Source organism: Rhinopithecus roxellana, chromosome 12 (genome assembly GCF_007565055.1).
Source record: "Rhinopithecus roxellana isolate Shanxi Qingling chromosome 12, ASM756505v1, whole genome shotgun sequence".
NCBI lineage: Eukaryota > Metazoa > Chordata > Mammalia > Primates > Cercopithecidae > Rhinopithecus > Rhinopithecus roxellana.
In genome coordinates this window covers 31,038,039-31,058,163 of record NC_044560.1, presented here as the reverse complement: position 1 = coordinate 31,058,163, position 20,125 = coordinate 31,038,039, and the positions used below count along the sequence as shown (strand labels likewise).

General features: G+C 37.7%; 1 pseudogene; it reads right to left on the bottom strand.

The window, feature by feature from the left end:
• Nucleotides 1–2,673: 2,673 nt before the first annotated feature.
• Nucleotides 2,674–15,463, bottom strand: LOC115892071 (annotated as a pseudogene).
• Nucleotides 15,464–20,125: the final 4,662 nt, after the last annotated feature.

Genomic DNA, 20,125 nt, shown 5'->3' with positions numbered 1-20,125 from the left:
CCTCTTCTGTATAAATCCCTTATGTTCAGTAAGGGGTTGAGAACTAATTGAAAGCTTTGCACATTTTTCACATTTGTAGGGTTTTTCCTCCAGTATGATCTCTCGCTTAATGAGGAAGCCAAGGCAGGCAGATCACTTGAGGTCAAAAGTTCAAGAACAGCCTGGTCAACATGGTGAAACCTTGTTTTACTAAAACACAAAATTTAGCTGGATGTGGTCATGGGCACCTGTAATCTCAGCTACTTGGGAGGCAGAAACAGGAGCATAGCTTGAACCTGGGAGGAGGAGCTTATAGTGAGCCGAGATTATGACATCGCACTCCAGCCTGGACAACAGAGTGAGATTCCCTCTCAAGAAAAAAAAAAAAAAGAATATTACTCTGAACGCCTACCTCACACATATCACTCAATTCTATAAGTTAACCACAAATAGCCCTTCTACTTAGATTTTCATCATGCATCTTACATTTTAATGTCCTTAGTCATCCATAAGAAAAGTAATAAATAATGACCACCTAATAAAAGTCTCCCAAATCTTTGATGCAGAAAGAATTGGTCACAGGTTTTACATGTGAAAACAAAAGAAACAAAGAAATAGCATGGGCCGGGCGCGGTGGCTCAAGCCTGTAATCCCAGCACTTTGGGAGGCCGAGACGGGTGGATCACGAGGTCAGGAGATCGAGACCCTCCTGGCTAACACGGTGAAACCCCGTCTCTACTAAAAATACAAAAAAACTAGCCGGGCGAGGTGGCGGGCGCCTGTAGTCCCAGCTACTCGGAGGCTGAGGCGGGAGAATGGCGGGAACCCGGGAGGCGGAGCTTGCAGTGAGCTGAGATCCGGCCACTGCACTCCAGCCTGGGCGACACAGCGAGACTCCGTCTCAAAAAAAAAAAAAAAAAAAAAAAAAAAAAAAAAAAAAAAAAAAAAAGAAATAGCATGAAGTAATTTAAGAGTTGAATTCCATCATTATTCAGTTTCCAAATAAGCTGTTTTATTTTTTTCTTTTCTTTTGAGACAGTCTCGCTCTGTCACCCAGGCTGCAATGCAGTAGCAACATCTCAGCTCACTGCAAACCTCTGGCTCCCAGGTTCAGTGATACTCATGCTCAGCCTCCCAAGTAGCTGGGACTACAGGTGTACCATGATTCACTAAGTTTTATATTTCTTTTTAGTAGACATGGGGTTTCACCATGTTGACCAGGCTGGTCTTGAACTCAGGTGATCTGCCCACCTCAGCATCCCAAAATCTTGGCCTTACAGGTGTAAGTCACTGTGTCTGGCAAAAAAAAAAAATCTATATTTTCCGGACAAAAGTATATTTTAAATGAAATTATAATCTTCAAAGATCTACTTCTTTTAAAGTTACATACAAATAATTTTTCTTTTTACCAACTTTAGTTTTGAATTTTTTCCTATACTAAGCAATCTGATTAAGGGTAATGTCTGAAGTTTGAGAGACAGGTATTTCTACTGTGGATTCTCTGATATTTACTTCATTTTGGATTAAATTTTTAAAATATTTACTGTATCTGCAAAAATATATTTTAGTATAAACTTTTGTGTTTTATAATTTGTAGTTTTTGAAACAATGATTTTCCAAATTCATTAAATTTGCAGGGTTATTCTTCAATACAAATTCCCCGATGTTGAGCAAAGTTGGAACAACTACCTCAGAGTTTTCCTGTAGTACAAAATGTGTACAATGACACCTGTGATACAAGTAAAGGTACTACAACCCTCTTTATATTTGTAATGTGTTTCCTCAAAATAAATATTCTTCTGTACTTTAAGGGCTTATATTTTCTGAAAGATCTATTGACACCAATTCCACTTTTAATGCTTTTATTTAGTATGAACTCTCTGATATTGAATAAGATGTGAGAAGATATAAATGATGTTCACAATTTTTTTTTCCAGACAGAGTTTCCCTCTGTTGTCCAGGCTAGTATAAATGTTTTCCTTTGCAATAAGGCATGAGCATTGGTTAAATGTTTTGCCATATTGTTCATACCAGTAGTTTTCTCCAATATGAGTTAGCTTACCTACAATCAAGTGTGACAGCCATTAAAATGTTTTGTCACATCCTTCACATTTCTAGGATTTCTCACCAGTATGATTTATTTTATAATCAGAAAAGTTTCAGGTGTTGCCAAAAGTATTGTCACATCTTTCAGGTTTGTAGTTTCTCTCTAGTACGAATTAGCCTGTGTCTGTTAAGAATTGAGGATCTGTTAGAGGGTTTCCCACATTCTTCACACGTGTATGGTTTCTCTCCACTATGAGTTGTCTCATATCTGGTAAGCCTTAAGGACTGGTTAAAGGCTTTGCCACATTCCACACAATTGTACGAATTCCTTGCAGTATGAATTACCTTATGTTTAGTAAGGATTGAGGAACAGTTAAAAAATCTGCCACGTTCTTCACATTTGTAGGGTTTCCCTTCTGTATAAATTCCCTTACGTTCAGTAAGGGTTGAGAACTAATTGAAAGTTTTGCCACATTTTTCACATTTGTAGGGTTTTTCCTCCAGTATGAATTCTCTTTATGAGTAGTAAGGTGTGAGGATTGGTTGAAGTCTTTACCACATTCTTCACATTTGTAGAATTTCTTTCCAGCATGAACTTTCTTATGTTGGTTGAAGACTGAGACCCAGCTAAAGGCTTTGCCACGTTCTTCACATTTGTAGGGTTTCTCTCCAGTATGAATTACCTTATGTTTAATAAGGTTTGTGACCTTACTGAAGGCTTTGCCACATTCTTCCCATTTGTAGGGTTTCTCTCCAATATGAATTCTCTTACGTTCCACAAGGTTTGAGGACCACTTAAAGGCTTTGCCACATTCTTCACATTTGTAGAGTTTCTCTCCAGCATGAATTGCCTTATGTGTAGCAAGGCTTGAGGACCAGCTAAAGACTTTGTCACATTCTTCACATTTGTAATGTTTCTCTCCAGTATGAATTACCTTATGTTTAGTAAGGATTGAGAACGTACTAAAGGCTTTGCCACATTCTTCACATTTGTAGGGTTTCTCTCCAGTATGAATCACCTTATGTTTAGTAAGGGTTGAGAAACAGTTAAAAGCTTTGCCACATTCTTCACATTTGTAGGGTTTCTCTCCACCATGACTTCTCTTATGTTCAATAAGGCTTGAGGGCCAGCTGAAGGCTTTGCCACATTCTTCACATTTGTAGGGTTTCTCTCCAGTATGACTTCTCTTATGTTCAATAAGGCTTGAGGGCCAGCTGAAGGCTTTGCCACATTCTTCACATTTGTAGGGTTTCTCTCCAATATGAATTCTCCTATGTTCCATAAGGTTTGAGGACCACTTAAAGGCTTTGCCACATTCTTCACATTTGTAGAGTTTCTCTCCAGTATGAATTACCTTATGTGTAGTTAGGTATGCAACCCTACTGAAGGCTTTGCCACATTCTTCACATTTGTAGGGTTTCTCTCCAACATGAATTATCTTATGTTCCATAAGGTTTGAGGACCACTTAAAGGCTTGGCCACATTCTTCACATTTGTAGAGTTTCTCTCCAGCATGAATTGCCTTATGTGTAGCAAGGCCTGAGGACCAGCTAAAGACTTTGTCACATTCTTCACATTCGTAGTGTTTCTCTCCAGTATGAATTACCTTATGTTTAGTAAGGATTGAGAACGTACTAAAGGATTTGCCACATTCTTCACATTTGTAGGGTTTCTCTCCAGTATGAATTTTCTTATGTGTAGGAAGTATTGAGGACCACTTAAAGGCTTTGCCACATTCTTTGCATTTGTTGGGTTTCTCTCCAGCATGAATTCTCTTGTGTTCAGTAAGGCTTGAGGGCCAGATGAAGGCTTTGCCACATTCTTCACATTTGTAGGGTTTCTCTCCAGTATGAATTACCTTATGTTTACTAAGGGTTGAGAAGTTACCATAGGCTATGCCACATTCTTCACATTTGTAGGGTTTCTCTCCAGTATGAATTCTCTTATATTCCATAAGGTTTGAGGACTGGTTGAAAGCTTTACCACATTCTTCACATTTGTAGGGTTTCTCTCCAGTATGAATTCTCTTATAAGTAAGAGTTGAGGACCAGTTAAAGTCTTTGCCATCTTCTTCACATTTGTAGGAATTCTCTCTAGTATAAATTCTTTTATGTTGAGATAGGTGTGAACGCATGCAAAATGATCTGACATATTCCTTACATTTCAAAAGCTTCTTTCCAGTATGCCTTATGTCTTTTTGAATTTGAACATTTATGAAAGACGTTTGCATATTTGCCACATTGAAATACTTTGCTCTGTGTAGTTGTCAAACTCTGGTTAAGCTTATTATAACCTTTTTTGTGCACCTTACACTCATCCACATTGGTACAACCGATTTTTAACTGTAAATTCTCAGGCCCACATTTTTTGGATCTTCTCAATATCACTTTTCGGAGAGAATCTTCTATGCCCTGCTCTGGCCAAAGGTGTTGAGCAAAATGAGAATATATAACTGAAAAGAAATAAAAATAAATTAGTTCACTTATTAGACTCAGATAAACACAGTTTCCAAATCTAACCTATACAATTATTCAAACTACATAAGCAAGATGACATTGCAATATGACACAGGCCGTAATTGGTCACAGACATATAAATGTAATGAAAACATACAGACCAAAATACATATGTAGATAATTTATACATGAGTTAAGTGTGTACAGTGTCTGAATTAAACCCAATGCAAAGAACCACACACACAAAAAGAAAAGTTTGTTAAATTTACCCATTACAACTCTTTCTGTTCCTCAGTATTACCTAGTCCCGTCAGAAGTAAATTGCAAATTCTGTTTTTTTTTTTAAAGGACATTAAAATATTGGCAGGTACAATTTAATTTCTGTCTTCTACTGGGCTTTCCACACACTGGTTTCTGTTTCCCATGACATAAACTGCTGAAATAAATGATGGTATACTTTCAAATGGCAGTTTGAGGCTGCTGAGACCAAAGGTAAATACACTGCAGCAGAGCACTGCAGTGCTGCAGAGAGAGAACAGGTGTACCAGGTAATTACTTTTCAGAAGAAACATAATCTCTTTAAACTAAAAGTAAGCACAAAATTTCAGACAAGACAAATCTGAAGAACATGTTTGACAGACCCACACAATCTCTAGTCAAGACCATTGTTTTCTGACTATGCCAGGAGAAAGCCACATTATAAATTTTGTGACAGGTAACCATTTTAAATGTCCAAATCTCAAAGATTACAATCTATACAAAATAGGGCAATATAATCCCACCACAAATATTATAAAAATTTCAGAAAGAAACCATTAAAAATTTATACACTAATTTTAAAAATGGAATAATACTCAATGCATGAAACAGGAACACAAAAGACTATAAAAAGTTAGAAAAATGAGGATAAGAACAAAAATATCTAAATTGTGGTGATAAAAATACAAAAAGAAATAACTGAAAGATTCTAAAATTAAGAAAAAATATGTAAAAATAAAAAAGCTCAAAAAGAAAATTACGATACACAAAAATACATTTATAACAAAAACATATTTATAATCACAATTTCAATAGTTACAGACAAAAAGAGAATCTTGGGAGCTACAAGATAAAAGTGATTTGCAAACACAGTCTTATGAGATGGTTAGACGAATTGCTAACAGGAAGAACCAGTTCAGAGAAAAACATAAATGACCTGATGGAGATGAAAAACACAGTATGAGAACTTCGTGAAGCATGCACAAGTATCAATAGCTGAATCGATAAAGCAGAGAAAGGAGATCAGAGATTAAAGATCTCTGATCTCCTTTCTTCTCTTTTCTCCTAATGAAATAAAGCAAGAAGACAAGATTAGAGAAAAAAGAATAAAAAGAAATGAACAAAGTCTCCAAGAAATATGGGACTATGTGAAAAGACCAAATCTATGTTTGATTGGGGCACCTCAAAGTGACAGGGAGAATGGAATCAAATTGGAAAACACTCTTCAAAATATCATCCAGGAGAACATCCCCAACCTAGCAAGACAGGACAACATTCAAATTGAGGAAATACAGAGAACACCACAAAGATACTCCTCGAGAAGAGCAACCCCAAGACACATAATCGTCAGATTCACCAAGGTTGAAATGAAGAAAAAAGTGTTGAGGGCAGTCAGAGACAAAGGTCAGGTTACCCACAAATGGAAGTCCATCAGACTAACAGTGGATCTCTCTGCAGAAACCCTACAAGCCAGTAGAGAGTGGGGAACCAATATTCAACATTCTTAAAGAAAGTAATTTTCAACCCAGAATTTCATATCCAGCTAAACTAAGTTTCATAAGCGAAGGAGAAATAAAATCCTTTACAGACAAGCAAATGCTGAGAGACCTGCCTGTCTTACAAGAACTCCTGAAGGAAGCACTAAACACACAAAGGAACAACTGGTACCAGCCACTGCAAAAACATACCAAATTGTTAAAGACCATCGACACTATGAAGAAACTGCATCAACTAATGGGCAAAATAACCAGCTAGCATCATAATGACAGGATCAAATTCACACATAACAATATTAACCTTAAATACAAGGGCTAAATGCTCCAATTAAAAGACACAGACTGGCAAATTGAATAGAGTCAAGATCCATCTAAATGCTGTATTCAAGAGACCCATCTCATGTGCAAAGACACATAAAGACTCAAAATAAATGGATGGAGGAATATTTACCAAGCAAATGGAAAGCAGAAAAAAAAAAAAAAAAAAAAGAATAAAAACCTGGGGTTGCAATCCCAGTCTCTGATCAAACAGACGATAAACCAACAAAGATCAAAAGAGACAAAGATGGATATTACATCATGGTAAAGGGGTCAATGCAACAACAAGAGCTAACTATCCTAAATATATATGCACCCGATACAGGAGCACCTAGAATCATAAAGCAAGTTATTAGGGACCTACAAGGAAACACAGATTCCCACACTATAATAGTGGGAGACTTTAACACCCTACTGTCAATATTAGCCTGATCAATGAGACAGAAAACTAACAAGGATATTCAGGATATGAACTCAACTCTGGACCAAGCAGACCTAATGGACATCTACAGAACTCTTTACCCCAAATTGACAGAATACACATTCTTCTTAGCACCACATCACACTTATTCTAAAACTGACCACATAATTGGAAGCAAAACACTCCTCAGCAAATGTAAAAGAATGGAAATCATAACGAACAGTCTCTCAGACCATAGAGCAATCAAATTAGAACTCAGGATTAAGAAACTCACTCAAAACCACACAACTACATGGAAACTGAACAACCTGCTCCTGAATGACTACAGAGAAAATAATTAAATGAAAGCAGAAATTAAAAAGTTCTTTGAATCCAATGAGAACAAAGACACAAAATACCAGAATCTCTGCAACACAGACAAAGGAGTGTCTAGAGGAAAATTTACAGCACTAAATGCCCACAAGAGAAAGCAGGAAAGATCTAAAATAGACATGCTAAAATCACAATTAAAAGAACTAGAGAAGCAAGAACAAACAAATTCAAACCCTAGCAGAAGATAACAAATAACGAAGAGCAGAGCAGAAGGAGAAAGAGACACAAAACCCTTCAAAAAATAAAAATAAAATAAATCCTGAAGAGGCCAATAACAAGTTCTGAAACTGAGACAGTAATTATTAGCCTACCAATAAAAAATGTCCAGAATCTGATGGATTCACAGCTGAATTCTACCAGAGGCACAAAGAAGAATTGATCCTATTCTTTCTGAAACTATTCCAAACAATAGAAAAAGAGGGAAGCCTCCCTAACTCATTTTATGAGGCCAGCATCATCCTGATACAAAAACCTGGCAGAGACACAACAACAGGAAAAAAAATTTCAAGCCAATATCCCTGATGAACATGGATGCAAAAATCCTCGATAAAATACTGGCAAACTGAATACAGCAGCACATCAAAAAGCTTATCTACCGTGATCAAGTTGGCTTCATCCCTGGGATGCAAGGGTGGTTCAGCATATGCAAATCAATAAATATAATCCATCACATAAACAGAATCAATGACAAAAACCACATGATTATCTCAATAGACACAGAAAAGGCCTTTGACAAAATTCAACACCCTTCATGCTAAAAACTCTCAATAAACTAGGTATTGATGGAATATATCTCAAAATAATAAGAGCTATTTATGACAAACCCACAAATAATATCATACTGAATGGGCAAAAACCAGAAGCATTCCCTTTGAAAACCAGCACAAGACAAGGATGCCCTGTCCTACCACTCCCATTCAGCATAGTATTGGAAGTTCTGCTGAGGGCAATCAGGCAAGAAAAATAAATAATGGGTATTCAAATAGGAAAAGAGGAAGTCAAATTCTCTCTGTTTGCAAATGACATGATTATATATTTAGAAAACCCCATTGTCTCAGCCCAAAATCTCTTTAAGTTGATAAGCAACTTCAGCAAACTCTCAGGATACAAAATCAATGTGCAAAAAATCACAAACATTCCTATACACCAATAATAGAAAAAGAGCCAAATCATGACTTACCTCCCATTCACAATTGCTACAAAGAGAATAAAATACCCAGGAATACAACTGCCAAGGAATGTGAAGGACCTCTTCAAGGAGAACTACAAACCACTGCTCAACAAAATAAAAGAAGACATAAACAAATGGAAGAACATTCCATGCTCATGGATAGGAAGAATCGATATCGTGAAAATGGCCATACTGCCCAAAGTGATTTACAGATTCAATGCTATCCCCATCAAGCTACCATTAACTTTCTTCACAGATTTTGAAAAAAACTAAATTTAATATGGAACCAGAAAAAATCTCATATAGCCAAGACAATCCTAAGCAAAAAGAACAAAGTTGGAGGCATCATGCTATCTGACTTCAAACTATACTACAAGGCTATAGTAATCAAAACAGTATGGTACTGGTATCAAAACAGATATACAGATCAATGGAACAGAACAGAGGCCTCAGAAATAACACCACACATCTACAACCATCTGATCTTTGACAAACCTGAAAAAAACAAGCAATGGGGAAAGGATTCCCTATTTAATAAATGGTGTTGAAAAAACTGGCTAGCCATATTCAGAAAACTGAAACTGGACCCCTTCCTTACACCTTATAGAAAAATTAACTCAAGATGGATTACAGACTTAAATGTAACACCCCAAACCATAAAAACCCTAGAAGAAAACCTAGACAACGTCATTCAGGACACAGGCGTGGGCAAAGACTTCATAACTAAAACACCAAAAGCAATGGCAACAAAAGCCAAATTGACAAATAGCAGCTAATTAAACTAAAGAGCTTCTGCATAGCCAAAGAAACTATCAGAGTGAACAGGCAACCTACAGAATGGGAGAAAAATCTTCCAATCTATCCATCTGACAAAGGGCTAATATCCAGGATCTATAAAGAACTTAAACAAATTTACAAGAAAAAAAAAATCAAAAAGTGGGCAAAGGATATGAACAGATACTTCTCAAAAAAAGATATTTATGTGGCCAGCAAACATATGAAAAGAAGCTCATCATCATGGGTCATTAGAGAAATGCAAATGAAAACCACAAGGAGATACCATTTCATCCCAGTTAGAATGGTGATCATTAAAAAGTCAGGAAACAACAGATGCTGGAGAAGATGTGGAGAAGTAGGAATGCTTTTCAATGATGGCTGGAGTGTAAATTAGTTCAGTGATTGTGGAAGACAATGTGGCGATTCCTCAAGGATCTAGAACTAGAAATACCATTTGACCCAGCAATTCCATTACTGGGTATATACCTCCAAAATTATAAATCATTCTACTATAAAGACACATGCACACATATGTTTATTGCAGCACTATTCACAATAGCAAAGATTTGGAACCAACCCAAATGCCCATTAGTAATAGATTAGATAAAGAAAATGTGGCACATACACACCACAGAACAGTATGCAGCCATAAAAAAGGATGAGTTCATGTCCTTTGCAGAGACATGGATAAAGCTGGAAACCATCATTCTCAGCAAACTAACACAAGAACAGAAAACCAAACACAGCATGTTCTCACTCATAAGTGGGAGTTGAACAATGACAACACAGGGACACAGGAAGGGGAATATCACACACCGGGGCCTGTGGCGGGATGAGAGGCTAGTGGATGAATAACTTTAGGAGAAATACCTAATGTAGACAACAGGTTGATGGGTACAGCAAACCACCATAGCACGTGCATACCTATGTAACAAACCTGCACGTTCTGCACATGTACCGCAGAATTTAAAGTATAATTTTAAAAAATCAAAACAGAATATTAATAAGGAAACAGACTACTTAAAAGTGGTATAAAACAACTATATCTGACAGAGGTATAGAGAACACTCCTCAACATCAGGATACACACCCTTCTCAATAGCTCGTGCAACATATTTCTTGATAGACCACCTCTTAGGCCAAAAAAGAAGTCTTACCAAGTTTTTTAAAACTGAAATTTTATGATTTATTTTCTATGACTAAACACGAATGCAAGTATACAACAGTAATAGAAAAAAACTGGAAAAAATAAAAAATGCCAGACATGGTGACTCACGCCTGTAATCCCAGCACTTTGGGAGGCTGAGGTGGGTGGATCACGAGGTCAGGAGATCAAGACCATTCTGGCTAACCCTGTCTCTACCAAAATGTGAAAAACTAGCCAGGCTTGGTGGCACGCATCTGTAGTCCCAGCTACTCAGGAGGCTGAGGCAAAGGAATCGCTTGAACCCGGGAGGCGGAGGTTGCAGTGAGCCCAGATCGTGCCACTGCACTCCAGCCTGGAGACAGAGCAAGACTGTCTAAAAACAAAACAAAACAAAAAACAAAAACAAAAACAAAAAAAACCTATATATATACACATAGGAATTTAACAAAACACTCAAGCACACTCTTATACAAAGGCCTGTAATAGTTACTATTGTAAAGATGTTCATCCTGGTCAATGTAATCTACAAATTTAATGAAATGTTTTTCAAATTTCTCATTGTATTTTTGAAGAAACAGAAACAGCAACCCCAAAAATATATAGAATCTCAAAAGACAGTGAAGTTCCCAGCAATCTTAAAATAATAATAATAACAAAGCAATGTTGCAGGCATTAAAATTCCTGATTTCAAAAGACATTACAAAGCTACAGAATTAAAACAATCTGGTATAATGATGAAAATTAGACTAATGAAATAGAATGCAACACATATATATACTTTAATATGTATGGTCATATGAGGAGTCATTTACATAGCAGTAATTATTATTGTAAGCTAATAGGTAAAGGCAATGCAAATTTCTGTCACCAAATCATTCAGTAAATACAATTTGAAACTACTGCCGGGCCCAGTGGCTCAAGCCTGTAATCCCAGCACTTTGGGAGGCCGAGATGGGTGGATCACGAGGTCAGGAGATCGAGACCATCCTGGCTTACCCAGTGAAACCCCGTCTCTACTAAAAAATACAAAAAACTAGCCAGGCGAGGTGGCGGGCGCCTATAGTCCCAGCTACTCCGGAGGCTGAGGCAGGAGAATGGCGTGATCCCGGGAGGCGGGGCTTGCAGTGAGCCGAGATTGCTCCACTGCACTCCAGCCTGGGCAACAGAGTGAGACACCGTCTCAAAAAAAAAAAAAAAAGAAAAAGAAATATTAAAATACTGGAATATCACTCAGTTTTCAAAAAGTAGAAAATATTCTACCAATTATGAAGATAAATCTTGATAACATTATGCAAAATGAGTTAGCCACAAAAAGACAAAGATTGTAAGAGATAGATAGATATAAAGCATTTTACACTCTTAGAAGCAGATAAAAAGAAAAAGGTGCCCTATTTCCTTAAACCCCCAACAGCAAGAAAGTTTGTCTGTCATCCATGACAAAAATGTCTTAATGAGAGAACCAGGCATCATGGTTAACATCTGTAATGACAGCTACATGGTACAGTAAGGTTGGAGAATTGCTTCAGGCCAAAATTTTACGACCAACCTGGGTTATGCAGTGAGACCCCATCTCAGAAATAAGTGCCTTTAAGAGAGCCTTGAGATACAGGGAGGGAATTTTGAAACTTTGCTGAGCCCAAGATTAAGGAGCACCCTTTTCAGAAGGCAAGCTTTCATTCAGGTGGCAAACTACAGGATCCCTGCTCTTGACTACAGACCAAAAAATGTCCCATCCAACTCCGTCCCACTGAGAATTTTTTTTTTTTTTTTTTTGTCCATGAGGCATTTTATTTGTAAATGTATGTATTACATCCCTAGAAAAAGAATCCCAGGATTTTCCCTCCTGTGTGTTTTCGTCTTGCTTCTTCATGGTCCATGATGCCAGCTGAGATTGTCAGTACAATGAAACCAAACGGGCGGGATGGAAGCAGGTTATTCTGCCATTTTTCTAGATCTTTGAGTTGCACATCAAATCTGGGGCTGATCACTCCACACTTGTTTAGCCTGCCTGTAAGGTTCACAACAATTTTCCAAGCTCTGTGATCATCAATGATTTCAAATTCGCCAATGTAACCATGCCTCATCATCACAGTGATAAACCGGATGATGACTTTGGAGCACGGCCTAATAAGCACCTGGCGTTTGCCTCTCTTTTCGGCATTGTTGATGCTCTTGAGAGCATCAGCCAGGACATTCATGCGCACCATTGTGGCGGCGCGGAAAGATGGCGGAAAGAGCCCCACTGAGAATTTTGAACTTACTCTGTAATCATCCCAAACTCCTCCCAGCCAGCCACAGTCTGTGAGAGGTCTTGGTCTTCCAGAGGCCTGGAGAGATACCCTTTTAGAGCCATGTTGGCAGGCCTGCAGACCTTGGTCCCAATAGCAGTTCCATGACTCAGTTCCAGCTTCCTAAGCCACAGTTCATGGCCAGTTCTGCCTATGTAGAAACCCACAGTGACCTCATAAATCCTCTCTGGTACTCAGTACAAGCCATACTAATCCACATCCTAATATAAAGCCCACCATATGCAGACCTGACTGCAGAAATCTGCCCTAGCGTCTACCTTACTGAGCAAAGTCCTGAAGGATATTTACTCTGTCCAAAAATAAAATGGGAATTACAATTACCCAAGCCCCCTGAAATAAGCCAACCATAGTGCTGAGCCAGCAGCCTTGTGACCAAGCTATAACCCCGCTCTACTACAAACCCAGAGGGCATTCTATCACCCTGGGGGCCCAAGAAAAGAAATTTTTACCCTCTGAAACCAGTTTATCAAAACTTTGAGGTGTTTGCTCCTTCAAATTAAGACAACAATGCAAAAGTATATTGTGCCCATTGTCAGTGCTTCTATTTTAACACAGCACTTGATGTATGTGGAAGAAAAATTAGTCAAAAAAATTTTTAAGTCATTGAAATTGAAGACAAATAAGTAAAACATTGCTGCTTGTAGATCATGCAATGTTCTCTATAAAAAAACATAAACAGTACATTAAAACCTTTTAAAACTAATAAATACACTCAGTAAATTACCAAAATATAAAATTAACATACAAGTTATGATTCCATACTACTTAAACTATCTGGTAAAATAGAGGAAGAAAACAATCTTATTTACAATAGCACTAAAATAATAAATATCTGAGAACAAATTTAACTGAGGAGCTGAAAAACTTATCAAGTGAAAGATTTATCAATGAAAAATGAGAGAACACAAATAAATTTATTTTGTCTATCAATTCAAAGAATAAATGATAAAATGCCATATTATCCAAAGTGATCTCTAGATTCAATAAACTATCAATATTCCAGTGGTTTTTTTTTCACAGTAATGAAAAACACAATCATAAAATTGACATGAAACTACAAGAAACTGTGAACAGCCAAAGCAATCTTGAAGAAAAAAGCAGGACATCATACTTCATAATTCCAAACTATATTTCAAGACTATAAGAAAAACAGGATGAAATGTGCAGAAAAATGAACAAAGAACACCCAATTAATACAGAAACCACTACTCTCACATATTTCAGAGACGATGGGAAAAGAGAACTCAAAAGACAGTTTAACATGGAGTACCTTAAAATTACACAAATATCATGTCCAGAAAAACAAAAACAAAAAAACTCAGATTGTGCACTCTCTTGTATGCCATGAACAGTACTTTGGCTATCACTGTAAACTTGAAGGAAGATTACTGAAGGGAAAGAAGAATTCTTAGATATTTTAAAAGCATAAGACGAGAAGATGCCCCTGTGTGAGAGAAAATTTAAAAATAAAAATGAAAATAAAAATTAGGCTTTCCAGAAACTGTTTCTTTTGGAACACTGCTTCCCATATCACTTTAAGGACTGGCTTTCTCCTTGACCTTGGATCTCTCATCCATGTTGTCTGCTGTATTCATTCTCACCTACCTGGGGATTCTTCCACCATCTCATGTCTCTTCATATTCCAGGGCTCTTTTCCTTGCTGCAGAAAAATGATAGGGTTTGGCTTAGGGACAGCAATACCTGTTTCATTAAAAATGAGTAACATGCATCTTGCTCATATTCTCCAATTAACAACTTAGTAATGTGCTCAGTAAAGAGGATGTAACACAATATTCTAATACATTTATCCCAAAATACTATGTTACAACAGAAATTTCTAAATATTTAGAAAATACTCTAATTTTGTAGGTTCTTAATTTTATCACCTGGTACTACTGAATTAAAAATTGGTGGTGGCAATTAGATTTTAAAGTGTGAGCAATAATATTTTATGCCAGTAAAATTTTGAAATTACCATTAATCTAAAGTGAAGGACACAGAGGAGCTCAAGAATGTGGTAAGTTCAGGTCAAGATGAAACATTTTGAAATTTTTTTCTCTGTGGAAAAATCTCTATGATTTTCTTGAAAACAGACATCTGAAAGCATAAATTACCAAAAAGAAATTATACAAAAGAGAAATGTTGTTGGGAGCCAAAAGCCTGAGGGTTGTGACCAACTCAGCATTCCACTGGAGGCTATATGATCAAACAGCAAACTGATTATCATGAACGCAGAATGTGGGCAATCTTGCTTCTGTTCATGCCGCTAGAAGGTACACTGAGGACAGTCACTCCCTGGTGCCATGCTCCTTGAGGTTATCCACTAGAATATCTGGAGAGTACTGTTTAAAGAATACAGTCACTAAGTCTAGTAGCTGACCACAACCTCCCCCTTCTCCCTATCTCCTTTACTCAATAAATATGAAGGGCTATAGAAGTTCAGGGCCCTTGTTCACTAGCAGCAAGGAGACCCCTGGTGCCGTCTTTGTCTTTATTCCTGCGTTCATCCTCCTTTGTTCAGGCCAATAAAGTCCGCAGCAAAATGAAACCTATAGCGTATACTAGGAATTACATATTAAAGTTATTCTCACCCAGGAAGACCAGGTTTCTGTAGTTCTCTAACATCACATTCCTATATAAATTCTGCTGTGCAGTGTCCAGGCATTGCCACTCCTCCAGAGAGAATTCTATGGCCACATCCCAAAATGACAATGATCCCTGGAAAATACACACAAACACACATATTTACCAAGTGGTCATGGGCATAATTTTTAATTTGACTCAACGTAAAATGGAGAGAGTAAAGAGAGCTGGTTCTGACTTCTAAGAGTGACTGAAATAATTCAATAAAATAGTTTTCAACTAGAAATATTCTCTAATGTATTCTCTAACTCTGAGAAAGCAAAGTGTTATAATATTCATAACATCAGTGTATATATAGTATTTTTCTGGATAATAAAGTATAAAATTAAGGGCATAAACACATGTACAATTTTGAGTGCTATATTTACATCATACAGAATTAATTGTGTGCAGGCATGGTGGCTTATGCCTGTAATCCCAGCACTTTGGGAGGCAGAGGCGGGCAGATCACCTGAGGACGGGAGTTTGAGAACAGTCTGACCAACATGGAGAAACCCCGTCCCTACTAAAAACACAAAATTAGCTGAGCATGGTGGTTTGTCCTTGTAATTCTACCTACTTGGGAGGTTGAGGCAGGAGAATCACTTGAATCCAGGAGGCGGAGGTTGTGGTGAGCTGAGATTGCGCCATTGCCCTCCAGTCTGGGCAACAAGAGTGAAACTCCATCTCAAAAAAAAACACAAAAGGATTGTATTTTTCAGATGGAAAAGACATAGTTTTGTATATTATTCAGATGGAATAGACATGTTGAGTTAGAAGGTATCACTCAAATTTTAATGTGTATGATAAGCTGGAGATCCTGTTAATGCTAGATTTTTTTTTTCGGAATATCAGGGATAAAGTCTGAGTTGCTGAATTTTTAACAAGCTCATCAGTATGCCAATGTTTTTGCCCCAAAAAGACTATTTTGTCAAATATCCAGTAATTGAATGAGCCTGTGTTTTTCTGGTTTGTAAATAAATATGAGAGCCTTCATTTTCCAAAAACAGACAAATGCAAAGGAAACCTAAGAAAGAAGGGCAGCTGCCAGATTAAATGTGGTGGTTTGTTCACATCAGCTGCATAAAGATACTTAACAATGAAGAGAAAAATAATTAATTCTATAGTGAAAAAATGTGTCAGAGAGCTTATCAACTAAGTGATTTATTAACATCAACTACACTAGAACAAACTTTTATAATGTCCTGATGCACCCAGAAGGACACAGCATTACTGCTGAGATATTGTCCCCTGAAAGGTAAATTACAGTCTGAATTTAACCATAAGGAAACATTAGTTTTATGGAAAGTTCAAGATACAGGTATCTCCCATGTTCTATAATTTTTAACAGTGATTTTAAACAGTCTTTCTTTAGCACTGTAAAGAGCAGTTATCTCCTATCAATTTTTTTCATAATTTTCTGGGTAATAAATACCATACTGCTTCAATGGGTGTTTTCCTAATCCTGTACTGCATAGACATAATAAAGAACACAGATGAGGCCAGGCACGGTGGCTCAAGCCTGTAATCTCAGCACTTTGGGAGGCTGAGATGGGTGGATCACGAGGTCAGGAGATCGAGACCATCCTGGCTAACACGGTGAAACCCCATCTCTACTAAAAAATACAAAAAACTAGCTGGGCGAGGTGGCAGGCACCTGTAGTCCCAGCTACTAGGCAGGCTGAGGCAGGAGAATGGAGTGAACCCGGGAGGCGGAGCTTGCAGTGAGCTGAGATCTGGCCACTGCACTCCAGCCTGGGCGACAGAGCGAGACTCTGTCTCCAAAAAAAAAAAAAAAAAAAAAAGAACACAGATGAAACCTGAACATTACATGTTCTCTGTCTTCACTAAAAACCCCAGGTTTCCCCCAATAGGAATTTTGAGTATCTACACCTTCCCATGTCCAACAGCCACAAAAGGACATTTTTAATATTGCAGATTATAAACTCATAGTGAGATTTCTGCATGGCATATAAGAAGCCATAATGTAGAGAAAGCTCTGGTATATAGAAAAAATATATTTTTCAGAGACTTTGATTATTGTAAGAATTTTTTAAAGTAGTTAAGACAAACTCATTAGGGATGAAAAACACAAGTAGAGAAGTACAGGTTTGCAAATACCAAACATGTTTCCTGGAGGAAGCAGAGTGGACACAGATCTTGATCTGAGACATATTTAGCTGAAAAAAAAAAAAAAAAAAAAGGCCATTTTTTTTTCTCTTTCTCCTCCTTCTCTAGGATTCTTTCTCAGATAAAATTCTCTGGACAAATTATACCTGAATCTTGAGAACATGCCTTTAAAAGTGTCAGCACCACAGGTCTACCTGCTGTCACCACATCCACAGGCAGAAGAACCAAGACACAGAAACTCCACCCACTTCTGTCCTTTACAGCAGAAGAGATTGAGAAACAATGAGTAGCTCCACAGAGATAAAAATATGCTTTTCTTTATTTTGTCCTCAGGAGCCGTCCCCTGACACAGGCACCAGCAATTTCTGCTACAGTAATGGAAATGTGGGCCATGCTGTCCTGTCCCTACCAAATCCCAACAGAACAGGTTATTGAACCATCCTTTAATGCAAAGATGGAACTTAACTCTCATGAATGTATTCTGAATTCCTCATACTTGATTCTGACCTCACCTTAGAGTCACATGAACCACTTAATTAAAACAACATGGATGCTTCCACCAGAACAATAAACAGAATCCATGGACAGGGCACAAGTAAAGAGAGTTCTGCAAAATGGCCAGGTGACACTCATTAGAAGCCTGGGCTGATAACCCAGCACTCTTGTCACAACACAAATACTTCTGGTACAAATGAAGACAATCATTCTTCATTCTAAAGTATTAATTCTTTGCTGACTCTAAAGTTTACAGAGAAAACAGAAAGTAGCAATTTCTGAGTAAGTCTGCATTTGGAAAACAACATGTGCACATGTACTAATGCAATGTTTATTAAGCAGGTACTATGTGCTCAATAGGATGTTACAGAGCACTGTGATAGCATATTATGTGGTTTAATCCTAATAACACCCTGTGAGTTGATACTACATGTTCAGTAATTCCAAGGCTTTAAAGGATCCAGTATTTTTATTTCTATTTCTGTAGATCTGTCATTGATTTTTTCAAAAAATGCATAGAATAAAAGATAAATATAGACAGACGAAAGAGATACAGATGGAAAGAGTTTAATGCAATTTAGATAAATTTTTATTGTGTTTATATTTACTTTCTTGAGACTTGTGAATCAACTACTAGATCTGCAGGAACAGAAAACAAGTTGCTAAATAATGTTTCTGCAAGCACTGGTTTTAATAAAAAATATGAAAAGTAAGATCCTATAATACATACTTTATATTTCCCATTTATCTGTTGGGTTGCAGAAAATGTTGAGCACCAGCTCTAAAAAGGCAACAGGATTCATGACCCAAAACTCTCATCTCTTCTAATGAGTTCTGTGAGGCAAGACGCCAGGGTAGAGCCAGACATAAATAAGGACTCCAAAAAGGGTGAATATGAACAGGGCTGGGGCAGAGTGTACAGCCGATGTACAATTAAGTTCTCTATGTCACTGGGGGGTATTGTCAGCTCTTTTTTCTAAAGCTTACTTAAGTAAACCTAAATCTGAGTTTGTATAATTTTAATCTTTTTTGCCACTGCCCTGTAAATTTTATATTATATGCTAATAAGCAATTTTTAAAAATCCCTTAAGGTTATCTAGAATAATTTTTTTAGAAGTAAGTATTCTGGCCAGGTGCAGTGGCTCACACCTGTAATCCCAGGACTTTGGGAGGCTGAGGTGGGTGGATCACAAGGTCAGGAGATCGAGACCATCCTAACACGGTGAAACCCGTCTCTACTAAAAACACACACACACACACAAAAATTAGCCAGGCATGGTGGCGGGGCCTGTGGTCCAGGCGACTCGAAAAGCTGAGGCAGGAGAATAGCATGAACCCGGGAGGCACAGCTGGCAGTGAGCCGAGATCACACCACTGGACTCCAGCCTGAGTGACAGAGTGAGACTCCAGTCTCAAATAAAAAAAACAAAAGTAAGTATTCTTAGCAGGGTAAAATAAATACAAATAATAATGACAACTCTTCTAAGTTCAGGTGTAGACATCAAAAGCCACAGTATAAAGAAAGTGGCCCAAAGAAAGCCCACATTTTTGCACACATCTATTTACTGTACCCACCATCTGATGTATATTTCAACCACATTTCCAGTTGCTAGTCTAGGCTAAAACTGCCAGGATGGTAGGAACCATGACTGCTTCATCTATTTTTCTTTTCTTTTTCTGTTTTTTGAGATGAAGTCTCACTTTGTTGCCCAGGCTGGAGTGCAATGATGTGATCTCAACTTACTGCAGCCTCCACTTCCCAGGTTCAAGAGATTCTTCTGCCACAGCCTCACAAGTAGTCAGGCCTACAGGCATGAGCCACGACACCCAGCTACTTTTGGCATTTTTAGTAGAGATGGGATTTCACCATGTTGGCCAGGCTGGTCTCAAACTCCTGACCTCAGATGATCCATCCATCTTGGCTTCCCAAAGTGCTGGGGTTACAGGTATGAGACACTGCACCCAGCCTGCTTCATCTATTTTTTTTTTTAATGACTATATGAAATGGAAGCAATTAGTTTATCTGTTTGAGCCTCCAGACCTCCTGATTTTTTACCCAAGTACCAGGGAACTGGAAAAACTCTCATCTGGGTACCAATCAAAGATACTTCTTGTGTAAGGGGCAAA